The sequence below is a fragment of the Micropterus dolomieu genome, linkage group LG08 (assembly GCF_021292245.1).
Source record: "Micropterus dolomieu isolate WLL.071019.BEF.003 ecotype Adirondacks linkage group LG08, ASM2129224v1, whole genome shotgun sequence".
NCBI classification, from domain to species: Eukaryota; Metazoa; Chordata; class Actinopteri; order Centrarchiformes; family Centrarchidae; genus Micropterus; species Micropterus dolomieu.
Genome location: NC_060157.1, coordinates 26,110,908 through 26,137,325, shown reverse-complemented (window position 1 = coordinate 26,137,325; position 26,418 = coordinate 26,110,908). Strand labels below are relative to the sequence as shown.

Here is a 26,418-nt window from a genome sequence, read left to right as displayed (position 1 = left end):
AGTGTAAGATTTAAAGAGCCTAATGCCTTTAAATCCTGTTTAATTAATGCCTTTTGGTTTCAATCAATTATCAATCTGCTTAATCAGTCTATAAAAAGATGAACAAACTAACTGAATAGTCACGATCACAGAGCAGGAAGCAGGGGAGATGAAAAGGAGCAAACCTGCAGCCATTATATAAATTTGATTGGCGGCTGAAGCGGTTTCGATCAGAGCTACAGGGCACGTGACGGTTTGGTGACAATTAAGAAACAAATGAATCCCATTCACAGTGTGATGTAGGCTCGGGAAGGCAGCATGTTCACCAGCTCTGGCCAATGTCACAGCAGATCAAATCACATCACAGCACATCATACAGGATTTATTAAGTTAGGCCTGTTATGTAACACCATCCCCAGCCACAGCCAGCCTTAGTGAGGGCGACACGCAAGCAGCTTACACAGAGCAGGTAGAGAGAGGGGGGTGAAAAAGGAGAAATAACAGCTATATATAGCACTTTTTCATGCAGGTGACAAAATGGTTTACAACAATCAATATAAAACATACACAGGTCAAAATAAAATTCAATAAAAAAAAGAAGAGAAAGAGGTTTTGAGGGACAAAGTCGGGAGGAGAGAGGTGGAGGGAGCACGTGTCAGGGACCTTTATGAAGGTGAGAAAGTGGATACAGTGGATAGAAGATAAGGAAGGAATGTTAGATGGACCGCTCCATTTTGTGAAGTGTGATAATCTGGACACGCACAGTCATTGTTCATCCGCCTCTGTGTCTGCAGCAGAGCAGAGGACACACTGTGGTCTCTCTTGTGTAAGTGTGTCCTTGCTATGTACACTCTTATGACCTTGACTTATCTTTGTATATCTAAAACACATGTTCTGCAAAGTTGGAGTGTGCATGCATGTTTTTGCATGAACATCCATATGCTGTATAAAACAGTGGCAAAGAGATGACTTGAGGGTTAAAAAAAGCTCCCCTCGTCATCCGCACAGGGAAGACTGCAGTGGTAATGCAACTCACAACTTGCACCGTATAGGTTGGTGTGGAAGGGAGGGAGTGTATGTGAGTGTGGGAAAGTGTGACTCACACCAGCTATGCTTGAGGGTCTCCTTGAATACCCTGTGCATTCCCATCTGACAAACAGGAAAATATTGGCAAAAAGTGGTTTACAGACTGTTAGTCTACAACACTGAGTCACTGCTGTTAATCCAGGGGACTCACTGACTGTGTTTATGGATCTGCTTGTGTGCTGGGTGCTCTTCCAAAGCCCTGCTGGTCCTTTTCAACAGTTTTCCTGTCTGGTGTTTGGATACTGAACACTGAGGTAGTGAATCATGGATATATTCAAATGTTTACCTACTGTGTATGTTATCTATCCCTCTGTGTTTGTGTTCATGTTATATGTCGTGGTCAACATTGTGCTGAGTCAGGCTGCTGTGATGAGTTGTACATTAGCAACCTGTCACTGTTTACCTAGCTGACTATCTGCTGCCCTCATTCATCGTTTACAGTTTTAGATAACAGAAATTACAAAATTTAGCTTTTCCGTGTTAATAAAACTAACTGCCAGAGCTGGGAGGGGATAATGTTCTCTTTTTCAACAAACTACAATTTACATTTTATTTATAATATTGCAGATCCACCCACAATATATTGTATCTTTTAAGGAATACCGTAGTTTTACTATATGATTATTCACTTTCTTGCAGAGAGTTAGACAAATCTAAACCTATATCCAGCAGGTGGTTAGCTTAGCTTAGCATAAAGACTGGAAGTGGTGAGGAAAAGGCAAGCCTGGCTCTGTCCAAGTTTGTAAAAAAAAATAAAAAATATCAACTTAAACTGTAAAAACTCTAATGACATAATTGGCTGATTGAGGTAAATTACCATGTTATCTGACCCTAAAAAGAGAATTCACACTGGCAAATTACCTGAGTACAATAAAATGTCCCAAATTAAGAAAAATGTTAACAACATACAGACTGAGTGAACACAGCCTGGCCATAGAAAAGGGTCGTCACAGACAGAGCTGGCTGCCACAAGAGGAGAGACTCTGCTCCCAGTGTGACAGAGGACAGGTAGAGACAGAGCTGCACTTTCTAACCTCATGCTCTAAATATAAAACACAAATACAAAAACACTTTGCAAACATTTCCCAAATATACCCCGAATTCGAATTCATATCAGACACACAACCCCTCTTCAACCAAGTCCAGTTGCCCTTGATTTTAACCTTCGTTGGATAACTATGACCTGGATGACTGAGAATCTTCATAGACATATCAGACACACAGAAACTCCCCTATTTACTGGGAGAAATGCCCAAATGCGAAATAATTGCTGCAAAATATGTCTCCTCATGTCATGAAGTGAGGACAAGCAGTAGAACCTCAGACTGATAAATAATTGTACAGATTTTCAAAATATTATTATTTTGATCATTTGATATTTTAGTAATTGTTTTGTTTTTACAATCGATACTGATTTCTTTTTATTATTTTTTAATCAATTAATTCTTAAAAAAATTTTTTTTGTCCATTAATATATACACACACACGTTACTGTTTCATTTATTTATTTTATTTTAATTGTTATATTTTTTTAACACACATACACACGCTTATTGTTTTGTTTAGTTATTTTAAATTTTTTTTAATTTTTTTAACACACACAAACGCTTACTGTTTTATTTATTTATTTTAATATTTCTTTTTTTTCTTTAAACACAAACACTCTTTCATTACACACACACACACAGAGACACACACAGAGAGAGAGAGAGAGAGAGAGAGAGAGAGAGAGAGAGAGAGAGAGAGAGAGAGAGAGAGAGAGAGAGAGAGAGAGAGAGAGAGAGATCAGCCAATGCTTGCCAGCTGTGCACCAGCTGGACTACAAGGACGTAACTCAGGTGTTATTGGGGGATCACTAAGCTTGTCTATTAGCCGTAAGAGGAATCATTTGGTTTTATTTTAGGTAGCCAACGTTTGTATTGGACTCAAAATAAGTATTTTTGTTTGCTTGCTAGGATCCAGAAGAGGCATTTTATTGAGTTATGGACTCTTGTGGAAATTTTAACTGAGATAAGGACTCATTCATGGTGGCTGAACTGTTGGTTTTGTGTTGAGCAGTGGCTGTGCAATACACTGTGGTGAACTTCAAGTTGGTTTGTGCTTTCTGTTTCTTGTTGTCTGCGGTACCTTTGTTAGTGATTGTTATGTAAAGTGGAGTGACTGTCGTGTAGCCTACTGAAGACCTGGGTCCCTAGAGCATGCAAAGTGTGTAAATACGTTGAACATTGAGTGACAACATTATTTCCATGAAATGATTCCTAAATGAGCTAAATGTTATTTATTTTACTTTACTTAGTAATACATTTCTTTTGATCAAAAACTAGCAAGTGTGACAACACAATACATAGCAATATTACTTACTAATCCAATGTGTACACAGAAAGAATGCCAACTCGGCATTTGTCTTGCAACCATTCATTTCATGAAGCTCTTGCCAGCGTCAGGGCGCCTCTTGCTTGGTCACTCTTTTGTTCTGTTCTTAGTTTCTTCCAGCAACGTCCTCTTCTGTCTCTTCACCTCTCCCATTAGCTAAAGTTATGTCCATTGCGGCTGCTGAGCCCGCCCGCTTGCCCGGGTCTGGCCCAGCTCCAGCCCAGCATAATGTTGCTTGAAACTTGGAAGGAAAATTAGCCACCAATGCTAGACACCAACTGACACAAAAGTGAGTAATGTTACTGATGTCCGAGTGAGTTATCTAGAAAGTTTCCTAACATCAATTTAAGATTTACGTGGTGGGAAAATGCAGTCTGAAGTGACGGAGCAAAAGGGTGTCACAGACGGCTGTGAAGAAGGTAGTAGAAGCAAGTAAATAACATGGGGCAGGCTGCATGCTCTGCTGCTGATACGCTTCCCGTGGACTTTGACGCCGGGCTACTACAAAACCGTGAAATCAACTTATTTCAGGGCAGAAATAACCTTTCAGTCAGTTTTTCTGGCAAGTGAAATACTGCATTTTATGAGTTGTATTGGCCATTTAAAGGTATTTTAACATGTAAAAAAGAGTGGATTGGTTGGTAGGCCTTCACAGCAAGTAAAATCATGCAGAGTCATAAAGATAATTGCAAAATTGTCTTCATTTTATATCCAAGTCGTCAGTAAGTCATGTTAATTAGGCTACAGACAGTTTTCCAAATATAAACAAAGATATTAGACATAGGCCTACCAAACATCACTTTTCGGTGGATGATCACTTTTCGGCACGACACACTATGTGCCTGGAGTGTCAGCGTCATTCACCCTATTACAAGTAAGTCTACCATCAAAATGAAAAGCTGTTTAAGATAAAATTACTCCACAATGTTGCTTTCAACATGGCGGAACCGAAAAGATAGCGAACAAATGCTGAAAATGTCAGAATTTGACTTCTTAAATATTTCTGTGTATGGACCACAATCAAATAAGTTTGGCTACCCTTGCATTAATGCCTCATAAATATTTAAATACAATTTTAATCTAAAACAATTAAGCAAATTCTAACTCTGCATTTATAATTACATTTTTAATCTAGGTCTAGATGATATGGGTGAAAAGTTAATTACCTCTTCAGGATCAGCCTTTTTGGACTCTATCCAGGGCAACTTCATTAGCTCATATAACAAATTCTATATTCTAAATATTGACATACAACTTGTGTTTCCCTGGTCTAAGAAAGGTTAGCAAAGGAAGCTGCTACTACAAACAAGCTTGTAGCATTTCTAGTTCTGTACACAATTTCCAAAACTCCATAAGCTGAGAGCTTTCATCTGATTCAAATAATACATCTGCGGGCTGAATGCAAAGCTGCATCACTCTAAGGCAAAGCTTCTCTATCTGACTACAGGATGATGACTCATTCTCTTTTCTGGATATACTGCACAGTCAACTGTTTCCATGCTGCCTGGGAAGCACAAATGTGTGATATGTTGCTCTAGGTGCTATAAATACTCACAATTGTGCAAGAAGAAGATGAGGTTAAATATTTAATTGTGAAGCAGACATTTCCTTTCATTTAATCAAAAGATCTTGTTTAGTTTGGTAAACCAATACCTGGTGTAAACAGTTGAAATGAGACAATTAAAACAAGTGAAAAAACTTCAGAGCCTACTGTGATAAAACTAAAACAATTGGCTGGTGACCATTTTTGTTTGCTGTAGCTAGGTTTGGCCCCTGTAGTCCATGGCAATTCTAAGGGGGGAAAAAAAAAAAGACACATGGGATTCCTCTGTTTCACATTAAACAGAGACATCAGGAAGTTACAGATAAAAGCTTCAAGCATGTAAGTCTTTTCTTCTGCAGATTTTTTGACTTGTCATAGTTGGAACAGCACAGGTGTTACTAATAATATTAACGATGGCTCTGTTCTATTCAAGTGTCCCAGTAAGTCATGACAGTGTTACAGTGAGCCAGCATGTACATTACCAGGAACCTGAAGCAGCTAAATGGATTTCAGCCATCATTAATTAAAAAAAATAAATAAATCTTTTTAATCTCAGTACTACTGGGCAGCATGCAAAATAATTCACATTATCAAGTGATACTAAGCCTAACTAACTGCCTAATATGAGATTAGTTAGATCAAGTTTACTGGAAACAACAACGGAAGCCCAAAAAGGTTAACGGTGAGTAGTAGTGAAATGTAACTAAGTACATTTTTATTTTAAATATTGAACTTTAAACTCCTCTACATTTGTCTGACAGCTTTAGCTACTGGTTATTTTTCAGATTACAAAATTTCATACCCTTCCAGTCCAGTGAAAACCATGTATCTCCAAAATTTGTGATTTTGAATTTGAATTAATTGTTCTGATAATGAGCATTTTTTTGGTGAACTAGCAAATATATTATATTTTTTGGGATATTGCAGCATGTCTTATGAGCAACTAGCAGCTTTCCACAATCCACATATCAAAAGGTGAGTCTTCACATTGAAGCTTTGTAAAAACAAAGCCAAAATGGGTGCATTACTGCCCCCTGAGGCTGGAGGGCATATTGCAACACTATGGTTAACAAGATCCAGAGTGGTGGGTGTACCTCAGTCTGCCACAAAGTCGAACTAATGAGCCTACACTCAAAAGCAAAGTTGGACAAGCTACGCAGAGGTGAGAGTTATGCTTTATCAGAAACACAACAGTATTTTGTTTTTATAAGTGAGAAATCTTCAAGAAGAAGAGTACAGTAACTGGCTGGTTTAACATATTTCTGCCTCCGGTTCACCTCTGATAAAGAACAGTGCACAGCCAATTCTTGTAGCTTTCACTGCCATGCAGTGGATAAGACAGTCCCAAACAGTGCTAGTGTCTAGCATTTCTGGCAATGCTGACAGGCAGTGTTCTTATAGTACTGTCCCCTGCCAGGATGACAAAAACAGAGCTGCCAGGTAGAGCAGACTGGTTGTATTTGAGCTCCAGTTGCCCACTCGGTCACAACGTTTCAGTAATTTTCACTGTGGACGTTCACTGTGCCAATGTGTTTGACAAGTGAAGGTTTGAAAAGATAATTAAATACAATCACTGCCACCCAGAACAAGAGAGGCACAGATAGCACAGCTGTGGATGTTAGCTAGCTTTGTCAAGCAAGCAAAAACACTGCATAGTAAAACATGATAAAGATCTCATACATACACTGCTCAAAAAAATAAAGGGAACACTAAAATAACATCCAATAACATCCTAGATCTGAATGGATGAAATAATCTCATTAAATACTCCTTTCTTTACATAGTTGAATGTGCTGACAACAAAATCACACAAAAATTATCAATGGAAATCAAATTTATCAACCCATGGAGGTCTGGATTTGGAGTCACACTAAAAATCAAAGTGGAAAACCACACTATAGGCCGATCCAACTTGATGTAATGTCCTTAAAACAAGTCAAAATGAGGCTCAGTAGTGTGTGTGGCCTCCAGCTGCAGAACCACTCCTTTATTGGGGGTGTCTTACTAATTGCCTATAATTTCCACCTGTTGTCTATTCCATTTGCACAACAGCATGTGAAGTTGATTGTCAATCAGTGTTGCTTCCTAAGTGGACAGTTTGATTTCACAGGAGTGTGATTGACTTGGAGTTACATTGTGTTGTTTAAGTGTTCCCTTTATTTTTTTGAGCAGTGTATATCACAACAATATACTCTCTCCCCACACTGGGCCATTCAGTCAGTTTGGTTTTGAGCTGTTCATGAGCAATGCATACTGGTTTATGTAAGTTTGGCGGTGAAGGCTGATATGTCAATTACCCAAAAAGCCACCAAAGTGGCTACACATCTAATGGAAAACTTAAACCGCAAGAGCAGACTGGAGCGCAACACAATTAGTGGCACACTTTACTTCAAGCTTCTGTAGCTTGCTTCTTGGACAATCATGCAGTCCATGAATACACATAAGTGTGAGGTAGGGTATCGCTACAGAAGAGTCCAGCATGCTCAGACATTCATCTAATCTCTCCTCATTAAATGCGGGCTTAAAATAATGTTCAGTAAAGAGCACAAACAGTGACTTTAGGTTTTCAGTTTTTAGTACACAGGCCAATCCTGCAGAGTCACTCTGCAGCAGATGCAGACTAGCTTAGCTAAGATCAGCAATAAAGATACAGGCCAGCTCTTACTGGACCATCAATCAACACAGTGTTGAAAGGAAAAAAGGAGAGGAGAATCTGATATAGCAATATTTACTAAAACTTATTAACTTTTATATTAACTTTTATTTTAAGTCTAGATCGTCTTGTTTATTTGTTTTATTACAAATTTGACAAGATTTAGCCCAAATTAGGCTACAAATTCTGACAAAAGCACATGGAGTTAGTTTAACTTCTGGATTATCTGCACTTAATCAGGTCAAATGCTCAAAATATCTTTCACCATGGGGTTGTCATCAGTGAGCCAAGCAGCAGCGATTGAAAGCATGCCAGAGCGCTACAGCCTAAGTGATCATGCTAATAGTCTGTGTGAACTATTTTTCTCAAGACAAGACAAGCAAAGAGCATTGATAAAAACAGCAAATCAATATTCACAATCACATTAATAAAATGTGGGAGGAGACTGAAGACAAAACACACATTAATCTCTTCCACTCTCTGCCTATCAGGCTCCATTCTGGATGAGAATGCACTGATTGACTAATACATATTCTATCCTTTTCTTTATGTTAAAGACAGTACCATACCTTCTTAGTATATGGCTAACATGTTAGGAAACAGTCACCTATTTACACATCCAGCAGACACAGAGCATCATTAGCATTTAATTTAGCCGTCCTGTTTCTGGTCTTTAAAAATCCTAGATAAAAACAGATATTTGAGGTTAAAGGGTGAAAAATGCTTAAAGTGGCTATAACCAATAATTTTACATAAACAATGGATCACATGACTACTCGTATGTGCAAGGAGTTGCTTGTAGGGACGAACTCTCAGAGAAGCATCAACTGACTGCACTTTCCCTCAGCACTACATAGCTTTATAACAGCTGTAAGCTCATTGTTTTTGTTTACGGGCCCACAACTTTAATATTTCAAATCATTCTCGGGGCTCTCAAAGACAGTTTTCTGGTGCACCAATTTCCCAGAGCCCAAAGTGAAGTCTTCTAGTTGCTTCTTTAATCCAACCAACAGTCCAAACCCCAAAGACTACGATCAATTGTTACATTTATGATGTTGGAAGCAGCAAATGTTTAAGATTCTTGCTTGAAAAACCACTGAAATGATTAACATTAAAAATATTTGGCAAATAATTATCTTTCAATCAACTAATCGATTAATGGACTAATTGCTGCAACTCGACTGTACACTACCTGCTCAGCATCAAACAGACACAGTTGGCACAGGAGTTGGAGATCAAAACCTGAGCTAAAAGATGACAAGTCATCAGGTGGTCAGAAACATAGCTTCGAGGTCAGATCTGTTAATGCAGGTTTGAACATTTGCTGGTAAGGTGGTACAAAACGTAGCATGGACAAAACAATTTTTGTTGTTAGTTTGTTAATATCAGTGCATCACAAAAGTACAAGTGAAGAGGCACAGAAAAATATATATTTAAAAAACAATTGCTACTCCACAGAACATGTCTTTTCTATGATCTTTTTAACAGTAAAAGCTTGACCTGCTCAGGCCTCAGTAAAAAGAAAATCTGAGGGTCACCCTTTGAATGACATGCTCACAACTCCTAGACATACAAACATAACAAGCCATAAAGTTTGAGAACCACTGTCCTATTCAATATACAATGAAGGATAACTAAACACTAAGCTTACTAATATTTGTGTCTGGTACACCCACACACACGTGTCCTTTTCCCCTCACAGCTACTCAGCTATTAGTAACACAATCTCCATTTAACGTACAACTGAGATTGAAAGTGTCGTGTTCTGCCGCTCATAAAGGCTAAACTACTTAGATGAAAATGCTGTTCCCTTCCCTGCAGCGAGAGCAACCATGCAGTTAAATGTTGTGATTAGCACTTCAGCTACAGTCCAAATGAGATGGAGAGCTATATGCTCTGCACCAAAGAGGAAAAACAATCCTGATTTTGGAGCTTTTGCACAAACAAAGAACTGAAATGAACTGTTGCACAGTATGTGAGGACACTGCTGCGACATTACACTCTTAAGGATCAATAATTCTGTTTGTGGTTATTATTATTAATCAGAGATTTTCCCACCACGAGTGCATCTGAGCAAACGCCATGCTGTGAAAATTACTGCCAAGTTACCATGCCGACGGTCAGTCCGCCACTTGTGTGGAACGTGAGCAGAAGGAGAGCTGCCATTGGCTGAATACTGGGGGACAGGATGGAGGAGCCTGCTGCTGACAAGATGGCCATGCTGCAAAGGGCAAAAGTGACGGGTACCAAAGACAACAACACAGAGCTTTGTCTCTTTAGTCAAGGCATGTTGTGTTTCTGCTCTCCTCACTTTTGCATTTCAGACACTGTACATACTGTATGTGGGCACAAATAAATAAAGGCTCATGTGCATGGGAGGATTACTGAATTGGCCTATGGGACAAATGGGTCTAAATGACTACAAGACCCACAAAACAACAGTAAAGCATCTTTTTCAGTCTGAGTGTCTTGCTTCTATGTTGGTCTGGGGTCGGGGGCTTTTTACGTGTCTGTGCCATCCATGTTCATATGTATTAATTTAAGAGTGCCTCTTGGTATGTGGTGCACTTTGTTGTATCCAAATGCTTAATTCTGACAATAGTTTTTTGGGCACAGGAGAAGTACATTTAAAGACCCTAAGTCAGTATTAGTTGTCAAAATAAATTGTGTGTTTTTGTGCCAAGGTTGGAAGATCTGACAGAATATCCAACCAAACTCAGCCCTATACCATTCATGTCTGACTTTGGGTTGTGTTATATTAAGAAATAGGCTTCTAGGCTGATGTGGAAGAAAAATGTTTGAAAATGTAATCAGCATTGAGCTAACACGATACAGCCTCGTGGAAATTGGATAAAGCTTTGATGCCATTAGAGTAATTCAGTCTCAACATTTGAAAGCCTTACAAAAACAGATGTGCCTCTGTTATCTGTCAGCTGGGACGTGCGTTCCTGAAAAACAGAAATGCTGCAAGGTCAAACAGCAGCGCCAGGCAACCTGTCACGACTTTGCTGTCTACAAACATGGATGTCCCTTACTTTGGCTCTAAGACACAATGAGCTGTTTCTCTATGCAAAGCCAGGGAAGCAGTCGGATACCTTCCTATCCACCACGAAAAGTACGATAAATAGGCCGTTATGACGCTGACGCCGGTGGACAACATGTAGCCTATGTGACGCCCAAAGGCCGTGGGGAGTTACACACTCAAACATGGGATTTCAAGACGCGCAAACATCTGCCGGAGCGCACTGCGCAGCATCCCTCCATCAGCTGCACCAAAATAAACAGACACAGCTGGAAATTGCCCGAGCCTTGCGGAATACGCACCGCTTCAAATAGGCTAAACACCGAGCTCCACACATTTCCCGCACGGTTACTCCATTCATGTATTATTCCTAGTCCTCTAGCCACACGCACTCTACTCCACAGGCGCATCCTCCGCAAACTGACACCGCCGCGGCCAATGGCACTGATGATTTCAATGACACGCCCAGGCCTCACTTACCTGTGCCCCCTTTCCCCGGAGCGCTGTTAGTCCTTTCGCGGTTCCATCGCCCCGGTTTTCATTGTTGCCCTGCGGTTCTTCGCCAAGAGCTCCGCTGGATGGCGCGGTGATCCTGGCTCACACACCCGGGGACGAGGGGAGGACAGGAGAGGAGAGGGAGGGGGGCTGGGCCAGGGGGATGCAGGAGGTGCGCTGGATGGCTACCGTGTGAAGAGCGACACAAGGGTATGTGGATGGAAGCATCTGCGTCACGTTACGTCGGATTTGTTTTTAAAGGGAAACCACTCAGTTTGTTGATCAAGGCTCTGTGGCCTACACTGTATAGCTCAGTGCTACAGTGCTCTGCCTCTGTTCTCCCCACAGAGAAAACTGGGTGACAGAGACAAGTGACTGTTGTTATTGTAGTGATGAAGGTGGTGGGTCAAAACTAAACAGGGGCACTTTTTTAAAGGTGGACTAAACAGCAAACATGGTAAACTGTATAATAAGGGTACAAAACATATGACTAAAGCATGACTCATTGGGATTTAAATCCTGAGTTAATATATGTAAAATGAATTCCTATTGCTCACCATAGTCAAATGATATCACTATGACTGTGTGTAGGCTAATAGGTTAGGATATGTATTCACAACGACAATACTAATATTCTGATGCTAACCCGGTATATTAATGACCATGTTTACCTTAGCTTAATTTGCTTATTAGCTCTAAACACAAATTCAGTTGAGGCAGATGTGATTATCATTAGTTTTGTGGGAATTTGGTCATAAACCAGACTGGACAAATCAAAAATATGAATTTTGGTGAAAAGTCAAAAGGATCACCAAACTGATTATGGTTAGGAGGGCCGTAATGTCTGCACAAAATGTCATATCAATCAATGGAATAGTTGTTGAGGGAGGGGAGGAAAGGTCAAGGGATCATCAAAGTCATTACTCTTTGGGAACCATGAATGTCTGTATGATTAATGTCTGTATGATTATATGATGAGATGTTGAGCTATTTCAGGATGGACCTGCAGGCTGACCAAGAGACAGACAGATCGACCAACATTGCTATCCCTAGAGACGTAAAGCTAGCTAAAAAACAGTGCTGCCTCTACTTGTAGATAGTGTATCCACATGTATTGTGTAGCATAAAGCAGGAGTCACAGAACACATGACTTATTCGGTTATAGCCACACTTTATTCTGGTCACAGAAGCTGAAATCCGTAGGGTTTAATATGGAGTTGGTCCACCCTTTTTTCAGCTATAACAGCATCAACTCTTCTTGGAAGGCTTTCCACAAGGTTTAGGAGTGTGTTCATGGGAATTTTTGACCATTCTTCTAGAAGAGCATTTGTGAGGTCAGGCACAGATGTTGGATGAGAACACCTGGCTCGCTGTGTCTGCTCTAATTCATCCCAAAGGTGTTCTGTCAGGTTGAGGTCAGGACTCTGTCCAGGTCAGTCAAGTTCTCCACACCAAACTCGCTCATCCATGTCTTTATAGACCTTGCTTTGTGCACTGGTGCGCAGACATGTTGGAACAGGAAGGGGCCATCCCCAAACTGTTTCCAGTTGGGAGCATGAAATTGTACAAAATGTCTTGGTGTGCATGAAGCATTAACAGTTCCTTTCACTGGAACTAAGGGGCCAAGCCCAACCCCTGAAAACAACCCCACACCATAATCCCCCCTCCATCAAACTTTACACTTGGCACAATGCAGTCAGGCAAGTACCGTTCTCCTGGCAACTGCCAAACCCAGACTTGTCCATCAGATTGCCAGACAGAGAAGCGTGATTTGGTTGTTGCTAAGATTTCTTTTTGAAATGCGCCAAGTAAATGAAGTTGTCATTATAACATGAATTTCTGATTATACATGAAAACAGAAAGACAAAGATGTGTAATGTAACAGCCTCTTTTAATTCACTTCAGCAGTGCAGAAAGTGAAATTTTTCTGTAAATGAACATCTTAACTGTTTGGTAGCAGCTCAAAATTATAAAAAAAATATCTATGGCCATTAGAATCAAGGAAAAGTTTTTTGTTATTGGTGGCCAAAGGAAATAAGACATCCAATAAATAAATCTCCCATTACTTTTAATTACGTGGGACCATTAAGAGGTTAACCTGACTTGACCTGCATAGCTACAGATCTCATTAACAAAACATTTACAGTACAGTTGACCATCCTGGAAACAGCCTGCTCAGTAGTTCAGAAAATCTAACAATAAAAACAATTATGTAAAACATTTGAAAAAGTTGCTGAGAACAGTACATTTACTTTGTCACTGTGTGTGCTACATACTGTATGTCCTCTTCTGTGTTTGTGGCCTGCTCTTTTTCCAGGTCTCTGTGGTGGAGAGGAGGCGGTGTGGCTCAGACTCCACACCTGAAGCTGCTCACTTGTCCATTCTCTTCACTTATGTTTTACATTCTACATTTTGCTTCCATTTTCTTCCTGTTAAAAGGGTTTTTTTCAGGGGGATTTTCCCACAGAGGATGTCGGATGTTGTATAGATTGTAAAGCCCCTTGAGGCAAATTGTGATACTGGACTGTATGAAATTGACTTGACTTGACTACCTCAGCCTGGGTATGTTCTTTTTCTTCTCAATGCTGTGGTCTAGTGGAAATATTAAGGATACACTCTGTCATAGACAGTACATTAGTAACATTTGTGTAAACAAGTAATAAAAAAATGAATGGATTGATGGACTGTAATGCTAAACGTTCACCTGCAGAGGTCACAACATCTTTACTTTCTCCAAATGATCTGCATCATGTCCATTTTATCAACTTTGAGCTAATCAGTTAAATGATTGTACTTGTATGAAATGTATGGGGTTGATTGTTCTTATGTAGTTTGTATGATGCTTTGGCAATATTGTTGTTACACATTCATGCCAATAAAGCTAATTTGAATTTAAATGATTGTATGCCAATAGCACTTATCTCTTTGCAAATGTATGGAAAGAGTTTTAAGTAAGCTTTTAACATCAGCTGTTGGTCATTTTATATATTAAAAATGTGCACATTTAACCTTTGTTAACATTGTAGAAAGACATGTATGCCAGAATCTCATTTACTGATTTTGGTTCAGCTTTTAATTCTAATTAAAAAGAGATTTTCTGTAAAAGTAAAAGGTGGGCTCAGAGACAATCTAAACACAGGTGCACCACAAGTTACTACTTTGATCCCCTTTGTTGTTTTCTAGCAACACCAGACACGCTGATAAACTGACAACTCTGACAAATACTAGATCCATTGGAGAAAGTGTCAGTAGTTTTAAAGATCTTGGAAAAGTGATTGATGGCCACCTTAACTGCACAAAGAATGAATGACAGATTTTTACTTGGGAATTTTAATGTTAGTAAACAAACTCTGGAAATGGAGTAGAAGAATCTGGAGCAAAAGATTTTATTCTTCATTATGGTCACATGGTATGGGAAATCTGAATGTCAGGAATAAACAGAAATTGAATAGTAAATATAGCTAGTAAAATTACAGCGACGCTCCAGATGAAATCAAGTGAGAAACATAATTAAATATAAGAAATAAAGCTTTCCAGATCCTTCCCACTCTTTGCACTCACACTTTTACTCAGCTTTTGCCCTCAGGGAGGCGCTATAGCCAAGTAAGAGCTACTAAAAATGTGTGTACAGCAAGTATTTCTTGCCAAATGCAATTACAAAGTTGAATGCAAAAATCTATCAATTTGTTATGATTGTTTGTTTTTTATTTTTACTGTATTTGTGCATTTTACATCATGCTGTTTGTCCTGTATTGTTTTTATGCCACAAAGTGAAGCCAAAAGCCACAATGTGAACAATAAAGTTCCTAACAACCATTTCTGTTGTAGTAGTTCATACTTCAGGTGGCAGCATACGGCTTCATGTTACACTTTTTATTCCTGAGTGGTATTCAATTAACGCAAGATGAAATTAGAAAGTATACAAATAAATTGGATTTCCTTGACTGAATTATAATGGACCACACAAACAACAATGGAAAAACGTATTTCAAGCAAAACTGTAAGATGATTATTATATAAAGGCATAAATAAGATTCTAAATGTATAAAGATATTAAGACAGGAAAATGCAGCTCCTGAATGTCTTTCTGAAATAGCCTTTTAAAAATATCCTTTTTTCCATTTACTTTTTCTCCTGCTGAGGCATATTGGTTTTATGATTACACTGTCATAGTTGTCATTCACACTGTTTCACTGTTTGGCAAATCAGGAAACAGTGACTGAAAGGAGAAAGTACAAATTTCAAACATCATACATACAACTCATTAAAAGGGGCATTATGTAGTTTTTCCAATGAAGTCACTTATCAATAAATCCCTTTTTTACTGCATATTTGTCAAAGGGCTGTAACCTCACATAGAAATGAACTGCACGCCTGTTTTCTCTGTTGCTTGGAACAGCCACTATGCTGCTTCTTATGTGAAGGAATCAGGTTAGGTTCTCTGCATGTGCGCTCCCGAGCCTTTTGCCTACTGCAACGACAACACTACAGCTACCAAAATGGAGTCCGCTAACACCCCAAAACAACTCCAGCACAACACAAACTCCATGCTAAAAAGCAACAATAAAGTTATATGTGTTGAAGCCCATCAGGCCAAATGAGAAAAAACACTATTGTTTGGCTTTCCACATTTCTTCACCAGCTAACGCATTACTATCCTGTGTACCAATATTATTATGTCAAAGTGTAGATTTTAGCCTGCAAGAAAGGATTTAATGACACAAAGCAAATGTGGAGCGATTTGTTTACACTATTCTATAGTGATGCAAGGCAGGAGCAGCCAGATAACATTACCATGGATCTGAAATCCCAAAAAATTAACTGTAAATATTTTACACTGTTTAATCCAGTAGGTGGCGGTAATGCCAACCGCTATAAAACGACAAAGAAGAATCAGGCCCCAATCAGACAGAAAGCGCTTTGCAGGTTCAAAAACGCGAGGCGCACAGCAATGCCTTTTTTGGTTGAATTTAGAAAAGAGCAAAGCGCTGTGGTTTTTTAATGTTGCTTAATGTTTAATGTCAGCTGTGCTGTCAGTCTAATCAAAGATTACAGCGCCAGCAATCTTTGGTTTGCTGCTAAGTAATAACAGTCATATTAGAAGAAACTTGATCACAACTCACAGGTCTGTGTCTTTTGTTGCAAAAAACATCTGCTTTTAAAAAACATAGACAAACGGAGGGCGCCTGCTCTGGCACTGTTTTGAGTGTGTGAGGTGTACAAACATGCAGGAGGCAGGGAAAGGGAGATCTGTGTGGGCACGTTAGACCTTCAGAAAGAGGACACACCGCTGGTAGTAACCTACCAGTTTGGGGGGGGGGGGGTTCGTTATGATCCAATACATTTAGCAGTGCTGACATTGCTGAGCCTCTGGTGAAAGATAAACAAATTACAGTTACTGAAAAGCAGGCAAACAAGCTGAAGCCAATGTATGATATCAGCTCAATGCAGTTAATATAACATTATCATGTAACGAGCGTGGATTAGTTCAACATCAAGCTGATGAAAATATTACTGTAATGTTGCAGTGGGAGTTTAATGGAGTTTCCAGCATGTTGTGTGAAGCTGTCTCCCGATCAGTCTGTCTACGTGTGTGGAATTTTGCACCGTTAGTGGTCGCTGAAAGCTACATATAGCCCCTTTAACATCACGTTAATAAAGACAATGAGCTGATTTTTATACCCTGACAAGCTTTCACTCTCACACATTATGCTTTCTGTTGTGTTCTTATTGCAATACACTGATGGCATCTCTGGTTTTATGTTCCTTTCTCAGTAATATGCGTCTGAAGGATTCTGTTCTGTAGCCTTTAGGGAGCATATTGAGCTCCTTAGGGGAACCCTGAGGGGAACAGCATATTCCATCAAATAAATGTACACAACATTTTTTACAACAACTGGTCCTATATTCTCTGACAGAAAACTGTTTTTAGTTGCTTTATTTATTTTATATCCCATGCAACACAGACATATGACAGTGTCAAAATGAAGCAGAGAAAAAGAGATGTAATAAATAGTTAATCTGCCAAGGGGTAAGAAAAGATGACAACAGAACAATAGAACAATACTGTATTTGTTTATACAAACAAAAACATGGAAAATGCAATTAGTTTATCATCTGCTGCCATTATGTGTGCATAACTCACAAAACAACAGAGAAAAGATGCAAATTAGCTGCTAGTTTACTCAGTTTCAATATTATTTGTGCGTTATCCCGTAAAAATAATGAAATAAATAAATAATATTTCTGATTTAAAGGATAAAGCTGACTATGTGCTTTTTTTGTTATTGTCTACAAATCTCAGTAAAAAAAACCCTGCCAACTGTCACTGTGCTGTTTCCTAAATCTGTGTCAATCAAATGTTTTTTTTAAGTAGAAATCTGGACAGCACAGTGGACCAGAGCAGAAGGAGCACAAACACCACTGCTGATAGCACTGCTGGAGGTTTGTTGCACTTTAGTAATTACCGGGCCACCCTTGAATACAGGAAAAAGCAAAAACATGTTTACTCTCATCTTTTTCTTTATTTGGGTCTACAGTTTTTGTGTACATCAGCCTCCTGTGTCCCTTGTGTGAGAGACTTATCCAAGCCAGGAGAGGTAATATCACAAAAGCCCAAACACAGTGAAGACACTTTCGTTTCTAAATGAACACTGAACACTGTGTTAAATGAAGCTTTGAGTAATGAATCTTTTGGCTATACGATTGGCTGCAAAGCCTCATTGCTTCAGGAAAGCCTTGTTTTTCCGTCATTACCATCAACATTATCTCTTCTCCTGGTGTGTAGTTAGGCTAAAACAGCACTGCACCATTATGGACGAATCACAGACTTTATAGCATGCGCTGGCTGTAACCATTCCACTACCACTGAGCTCCAGAAATATATACCTTCATTTGGTTTAAAATTATTTACCAAAACAGCTAGACATTAGTGGTTTTAATAATCTTTACTCAATCAGGAGAAAAAAGAAAAGGATTTCACCAACGGGTATCTATTTATTGGTTGTTTGCTGCTTTTGAAAAGTAACTAATTTAAGTAAAATATCTCCTGTTTATCCACTCTCTTAAATTTTAATAATAATTAATGATACAATTGATGAACTGAGTCTATAACTGATCCTCTTCTTTCTCCTCCTCCTCCTAATAGTGTGATATTATTGTATTTAATTTCTTCCTTTTTTATTTACTGTAATAGATAGCGGTGTAATGTGCAGATTTTTAGGCAGTTTAGTTTGTTTTTAAAAAGGTTCCTAAAGCCCAATCCATTTTATTTGTATAGCTCAATATCACATATCACACAAATGTGCCTCAGGAACTTTATAAAGCCTACAGCATACAACACCCTCTTTCCCTAGACCCTTGAAGGGAAGCCACAGAACAACCCAAGAAACAAAAGTGTAGCTTCCTTTTATTGAAAAACGCTTTCACATTGTGCAGCTGCTATCTACAAATGATTACTTGACGCTGAACCATAAATTATTCATTTACACAATTATACCAAACAAAGAATACTTTTGCAGTTACCCTGCCCAGGGTTACATGGCAAGACAGTGGAGCAACTCAACTCATTTGAAAAACAATAATGAGAAAAAGAAATCCACAAATTTCCACATCTTTGAATATATGAACATGAATAGAATATGGGTAGAATTATGACAATACATTGGTGTGAGGTCGATCTTTAGTCATTTCTTGGCACAATAACTAACCTACCAAACTGCCACCTACAACAGACTGACTGTACAGGACACACACGCCTCTCTCCAACATCAGTCAGCTGTATCACCTGAGGCTTGTACTACTAAGGGAGTTTAAACTACTCAGATTTAACTCAGGGTTTTAAAGCAAACTCAGGGTTGACGAACTCTGACTGCTACACTGGTGTTAAACGGTACTACGATGGTGAATAAGATGTTAGTTTGTTGAGTCGGTGTAAACTTAACTTAAAATATTTTCCCCAGAAGAATGCCAGATGATAGTGTCAGGATATGAGGAGTGTAAAGAAATGTTAACAACAAAATCTAACACTGTGGTGGCCAACCAATCCAGGTTTGGCTTGCTGGCAGTGCATTGAGTAAATTTGTAATTATCTTAACAGTGTTCTTGTTGTAATTCTCTATTTGGTATTTTATGGACTCTTCTTTTATGTGTAATATGATTAAAATGTAAAGGTACAGCTGTAAATTAGGTCCACTCTAATAAAACCAGCCAGGAGCCAGGGGAGTGGGGTAATCTGAGAAAAAAGTGGTAAATTAAGCGACAAAATGATTACAAATCTACAAGTAAAAAAACACTTGAATATTGTCTGAAATGATAATCATACATTTATGAAAGAAAATAGCGCATTTTTTATCAAGCAACCACATCATTTTGCAAGGCTGCAACATCAAAACACCAAATGAATAAGTGGTTTGCAAAGGAATAAGCCATTTATATACATACTGTATACATTTTTACTATCATGCACAAAGTGTTGAATAGCTCAAAATGATCCATACTGCCACTGTCCTCTAAGAAAATATGTTAAAAGTTCTAACAAAGAAATGCCTAGTCTTGTTCCTTCTGCCATAACAGCCTTGCTGAATAACAATATGTATGAGTGTACATGCTGTATACTGTAATCCCGAGGGTGTGCACATGTGTATGCAAGTGTAACCAATAAGCAACACTGCCACTGTAGATCTGCAGTGTGTTGTGGTGCGGCAGATGAAGGATAAGGAGATAATGTTGGGTCTGCGGACCTTTTACTGACACTCTGGTAAAGATATTGAAGAAAGCATCGGCTGTGCGTGCGTGGTATCAGGCTTGGCTCCTTTGACAGGAAAATACACAACATCAAGACAGTTAGTACAAATAAACAGCAAATACAATAGACATTAAAAGCTGGAGAGGATCAACCTTACATAAAAATATCTGCCATTTCCTCACATAGAAAACTTGTAGTGAAGGAAATATGAACACGTCTAGTCAGGCCAACCAATCAATGCCTATGCTGTATATCAAAGAGGTGAGCGTCCGTCACACAAAAAGGCTGGAAACCACAGAAATAATCTATAATTCCACTGTGCCTGGTAGTACACTGAGTATAACATTGTTGAGAAGATATTAAATCAAAGCAATGACAAGAAACAGCAATAATATCCTACATTTCTTCCTAGGGTCAGTGTTTCTGTCACATCTTTTTGACATGTCTTTTTTGCATCATCCTCCCCTTCTTGTTTCATCTCTTTAAAGGGTTTGATGTCATGTTGCATCAGTCTGTGGGTGAGTACATTCAAGTTGGTGTGTCTGACATCAACACTCGAGGTTCTTTTTCATCCCTGCACACCTTTTTAGATGCATCCCACCATGTGATGGCAGGATTCAATTTCATGGCTGATGTGTGTTGGATCGGAGTCAGGGGAACAAATCAGTGATTTTACCTCTGTGTATGGGGGTTAAAGGGGCTATCAAAGGCGTGATGGAAATAGCATACCATTACAACAGATGGACACAGGTTCTCCTACACCAAGTGTCTATTAACCTTCTCTTTCTACTTCCTCATAGTCCCAAGGGGCCTTAAGGGGCTACATAAGAGCATTGAGCTTTGGCAGAATGAAAACAAGTGTCTAGTTTTGCTTCATAAAAAAAAAAAAATCCTCTTTTAAAATGTTTTGTTCTCACTGGCTTTATTGTTGAAATGAATTCAGAATTTTGTTGCCAGCCATTTAGACATCAATGGCTGTGTGATGTGTTATTTTGAGGGGGCAGCAAATTTACAATGTTATACAAGAGTGAAGCCGACCAAAGCCTGCATAGAGGGCTCCATGTAGGCCCAAAAATGACGTCAAAACCATGTGGCAACTCGTCGCACATGAGAGATTTAACCGCATTGCCTCGTAGGAGGGCTGATTAATCAGTGACGATCAGACTCAGACAAACACACTCAGCCATGAGACTTCTGTTGGCGCAGTCATACAGCTACCAGAATTATAGTGTTTCTGCCGATGTTCTACGTCATTAAAACACAGTTATGCTGCGCGATCATGCGCAGTAGACACCTGTGCTGACAGGAAGTAGCCCTGTAGTAGTATTTTATTGGTCCAAAACTGGCTTCACTGCTCTCCATTCAAACCAGCGGGGCGGCTTCGTCCAGTAATATACTGTCTATGTATACAAGCTGTACACTCACTACTTTACATTGTAGCAAAGTGTCATTTCTTCAGTGTTGTCACATGAAATGATCAAATATTTACATAAATGCGAGGGGTATACTCACTTTTGTGAGATACTGTATATGTATCTATGTGTGTGTATGTGTGTGTGTGTGTGTGTGTGTGTATAGATATAATTATTCAGTTATTTAATATAAATTTTTGTATTATTTCAGTTATTTGTTTATTTTATTTATTAGTTACTTTAGTTTGTGTTTTATTACTATAATTTCCAATATTATTACTATTATTGTTGCTGTTGCTGTCATTATATTATTGTAGTTATTATTTACTCAGTTATTCACTTATCCCACCTCTCTGTTTTGTTGTCACCCTCAACTTATCATCTTTAGAGTGCGGACAAACGGCTGGGGAGCAGCTAGGGTGGGTAGATTCAGAGACACCTTTGGATCTAAAGCACTTTAGCATTAATGAAAGCTAAATTGACTCTCACAATCATCTGATTCAGCTGTCACATTGGGACTGATAATGTGCAATGAATAAAACTATACTCAGCAAAAAATAAATGTCCTCTCCCTTACAACTGCTTTCTTTTCCAGCAAACTTAACATGTGTTAATATTTTAACTAAGACACAAACTCATAATAAACTAAACAAAGTGTCTCCTTTTAGTGCTTTTTTAGGCACCTCACAGTACAGACATTGCAAGTTATTGCCGTGGCAACATCAACAATCCTAATGCCTCCTTGCAGCATGCCTAAGGCCCATTCACGAAGATGAGCAGGGAACCTGGGCATCTTTCTTTTGGTGTTTTTCAGAGTCGGTAGAAAGGTCTCTTTAGTGTTAAGTTTTTAGAACTGTGACCATAACATGTTCATTGATTGTTCATGGTTCATCGAACAAGCATGAAAAACATTGTTTACACCCTTTACAACAAAGATCTATAAAGTTATTTATTTTTGTACATAATTATCTTTAAAATACAGTGTCTTGAAAAAAGTTTATTTATAAAGAGTTGTTTTACATTTCAACAAATACAACTGTGATTATGTTCTCTCCATTTGGTTTGCAATGTTATGTAAGTATTAAACTGAAAATGCTGAGTACCTACAAGTTCCAGTGCTGGTAAACAGAGCTGAACGGTTGACAAACAATGACATCCTGCGGCAGCTAATAATTCATTATGGTGTATTTCTCAACTTTGATGTGCTACCAAAATAATATACTAATGGTCGAAATTCAATAAAGACTTAACTAATCATTGCACCACCGCGCCACCCATTTATTTACATTTACATATGAATATGTATTTGAAAGCAACACAAATTTCCTGAGAGCCTAAGTGCATCATATTCTTTTGTTCTTGTTATTTTCCTTTGTATAAATAAATAATAATAATATAAATTTCCACCATAACTGGATGCAGAAAAGTCAGACATTGGTGCAGTCAAAAATCACCAGAATGCAGGAAATGTTTAACACTCACAATACTGTTGTATCCAAAACCAACCACCAGAGGGCAAAAAGAAAACTCTACAAGCCATTTCAATAAAACATGTTTTTGAAAACATACAAAAATGCAAAATAGTAGTAGGCAATAAAATATTATTAATATTCATGATAATAATAATGTTTTGCTATTGCCCTTATCTCTGCTGTCTGTCTCATGTTCACCCATGTCAGCGTTGGTTCTGGGGCTGCCAGCAGGATTTTAAAATCAGTTCTCTGACATACAGGAAGCCAATGTAAAGACGTCCGAACTGGAGTGATGTGATCCACTTTTTTGGTCTTAGTGAGGACTCAAGCAGCAGTGTTCTGAATCAGCTGCAGCTGTCTGATGGATTTCTTAGGGAGCCCTGTAAATACACCGTTACAGTAGTCGAGTCGACTGAAGATAAATAAATTGTCCTCTAATCCTTGAGATATTCTTCAGGTGATAGTAGGCTGACTTTGTGATTGTCTTAATGTGGCTCATTCAGGTCTGAGTCCATGACTACACCAAGATTTCTGGCTTGATTTGTGGTTCTTACCATTACTAATTGAAGCTGAGCACTGACTTCCAATCGTTCTTCCTTGGCTCCAAAAACAATAGTTTCAGTTTTATCTTTGTTCAATTGAAGAAAATTCTGGCACGTCCAATCATTGACCGGCTCAATACAGTCACTCAGTGCCTGTATGGGATCATTGTGGGATCCCCTGGTGATTTTGTTATGTAAATCTCTGTGTCATCTGCATAATTATGGTAACATATTTTGTTGTTTTTCATAATTTGAGCCAGTGGAAGCATGTAGATGTTAAACATTAACCACACACTAGGGGCCAGCTGATTATGGCACCTATAGATTTTGAACTGCAGTTTTTTGTCTCTATTTTAATACTATGTGGCCCAATTGTCCAGTGGCCCACCTAGAAAACTCCTGGTACTCCCAATGGCTAATCAGCTGTAATGTCCCCTTCAGTGTTGAAACGAAACCTACTCCCTTGCTCCATGAGTAAACTGAGATTTCAGACACTTAAGATTCATCATCATTTTGCACGGTTTAATCAGGAATAATATTCAATTTGATCTTTACTTGCATGCAATGAAAATTATTCTCATAAATAAGGTGAAGAGTAGGACAAATACAGTTAAACTAAATTTAGTTGAGCATAGTTACAAATACTTTGCTCGTCTTTTTTTGTTAAACGCTGACTCTGTGACGGATGCACAACAATTCCAATGTACCGTCTGGTAAAAATGGCAGAAATATATAATCTCAATCTTTTTGAGATTGAGCCATACACTGTGTGCCAGCGCTGCGATGTGATGCAATACATTTTTGATCTCCTGCTATGTTTTCAGGTGCTGGTCTGCTTATTAGTCCCAGGGTCATAACAAAGCATGGAGAACAAGCTTTTTGTTTTTATGCTCTTCATGCCTGCAATAAATGTCCAGAAAATCTGAGGTCTGCCTCCACATTACAATCTTTTAAATCAGGGCTTAAAACGTTTCTATTTGCTGGTTTTTCTACTTTGTGGATCTCTTGTCTGTATGCATAACACATGGTCTGAACTTGGCTTAATAAAGAGCAAACGTGAGTAAGTGGGAAACAGCTTCTGGACCATTATCAGAGTCAGAATGGTGCACAGTCCAAGATTCAACAAAAAACAACTTTGCTGGGAGGAAAACAGGTTACATAAACTTTTTAGATTTAACTGCTCTCAGTCCATAAACACATTATTACAAAGTCCAGAGGCTTTGATGACAAGAACCCGGTAACATTTTATTTTCAGTGCAGACTTTAGAACAACAAACCTCTCCAGCTAAACAGAGACTCAAGAGGCTTTGGAGCAATGTTTTCTGATTATAATAAGTTTCTGTATTTATAGTTTATTAGAAACAGAGAAACACATTTTACTCAGATGATATTTGTACATATAAAGTACATTATCTGTACTGGATACTCGTTTCAACTGAGTACTCACTAAACCCTAATATATATATATATGTTTTATATTTGAAAACACACCCCAAAAAAGGAGCAGGGGGAAATTCTTTCTAATGGCTGCCTACCAGGTAACTGTATTCAGCATAACCATGACAGGCTATTCTTCATTAGAGTTATACTTCATGAAAACAAGGACAGCAATACAAATTCCTGTCATACAACATGAAAGTAGACAATGGAAATGCAATAAAATTGTTAAGGATAGAAAATAAAACTGTATGCGATGATGTAACCACACTAACCTTCAAAATTACTGTGATCAATTTGTGGCCTTCTGACTGCCTCTTTAACTTTGACGTCTTGTCATGGAAAATGTGTTTCCATGGTAACACCTCAAAAAGTTTTATATTCCTCAGTGTCCCTGAACAAACCTAAACAGTGGGCTGAATTGCTAATGAGAAGTGAAAGCAGAACTTAATGGTGAACAGGTGCATGTATTAATCTGCCTGTATTTACTCTGTGTGTGTGTGTGTGTGTGTGTGTGTGGACTTACAGAGGGGTCATGTGTGTAAGCACAAGGCATCATTTAGGAGAACAGGTTATGTTTAAAGTCCCAGCAAAGTGATAATCACCCTTAGTCTTTTCTCTCAATTATCAACTCTTTTCAGCTCTTTTCTCCAGCTTATGCATAAGTTCATTCGTCTCAGGTGTTATGGTGTGTGTGTGTGTGTGTGTGTGTGTGTGTGTGTGTGTGTGTGTCCGTCTGTCTCTTCTCTTTAAACTCCCATTGCCATTTTTGCCAACTGAACACAATTTAGGGCTGTTTTCAAGCACTGCTGAGTATACTGTAGACTTGCATATGAAGTGGTACATGATGTCTTTTTAACAGTAATTGATGTTGTTAATGTGATGTAGTGTGTGTCTGTGTGTGTGGAGGCATATTTGACTTTTGGCAAGATTTACGGAAGCTTTGAGATGGCAAATGTTCTTTCTTTCTTGGGGTTTCTTTCTTTCTTAGGGTTTCTTAGGTGTTAGTTTGTTCTTTTTTAGATATGATGTTTCTTAGTATGGTCCAGAATTATTTATACATCCGTCAATTGGAACTCTTATATCAGCATCACACTTTTTATGGGCTTTGATTTCATAAACTATAATGGAAATCATGGAGCAACTGAACAACATTGATTTAATATTGGTGGGGAGATAAATTGTAAGCTTTTTAATATAATAATAATAATAATAATCCTTATTTGTAGAGCACTTTTCAAAAACAAGTTACAAAGTGCTTTAACAAGTGTAAAGAATAATACAAAAAAACAAGATATGAGCATGAAAAATTAATATAAAATTAGTAAAATACAATAAAATAAAAGGGATAAAATAAAGTCAAATAAGATTGGGAAAGGCTCTCCTATAAAAGTATGTTTTAAGAAGGGACTTAAAAGAGTTCACTGACTCAGCCGACCTGATTTCCTCGGGCAGGCTGTTCCAGAGCCTCGGGGCCCTGACAGCAAACGCTCTGTCCCCTTTAGTTTTCAGTCGAGACTCTGGAACAGACAACAGACCTCTGCCCGAGGATCTCAAGGTACGTGCTGGTGCGTATGGGACTAAAAGGTCAGAAATATAACAAGGCGAGAGGCCATGAAGAGCTTTAAAAGTGATCAATAGAATTTTAAAGTCAATTC

The 26,418-nt window shown here is 38.5% G+C and overlaps 1 protein-coding gene across 1 annotated transcript in view; it reads right to left on the bottom strand.

Annotated features, from left to right (window-relative positions):
- Window positions 1-11,268, bottom strand: part of snphb (syntaphilin b) — a 28,044-nt gene extending 16,776 nt beyond the window's left edge. Inside the window, exon 1 of the mRNA XM_046056842.1 lies at window positions 11,137-11,268. The gene's annotated coding sequence lies outside the window, so the exon portion shown is untranslated. The remainder of the gene's footprint in view (window positions 1-11,136) is intronic.
- Between the last annotated feature and the right edge of the window lie 15,150 nt (window positions 11,269-26,418).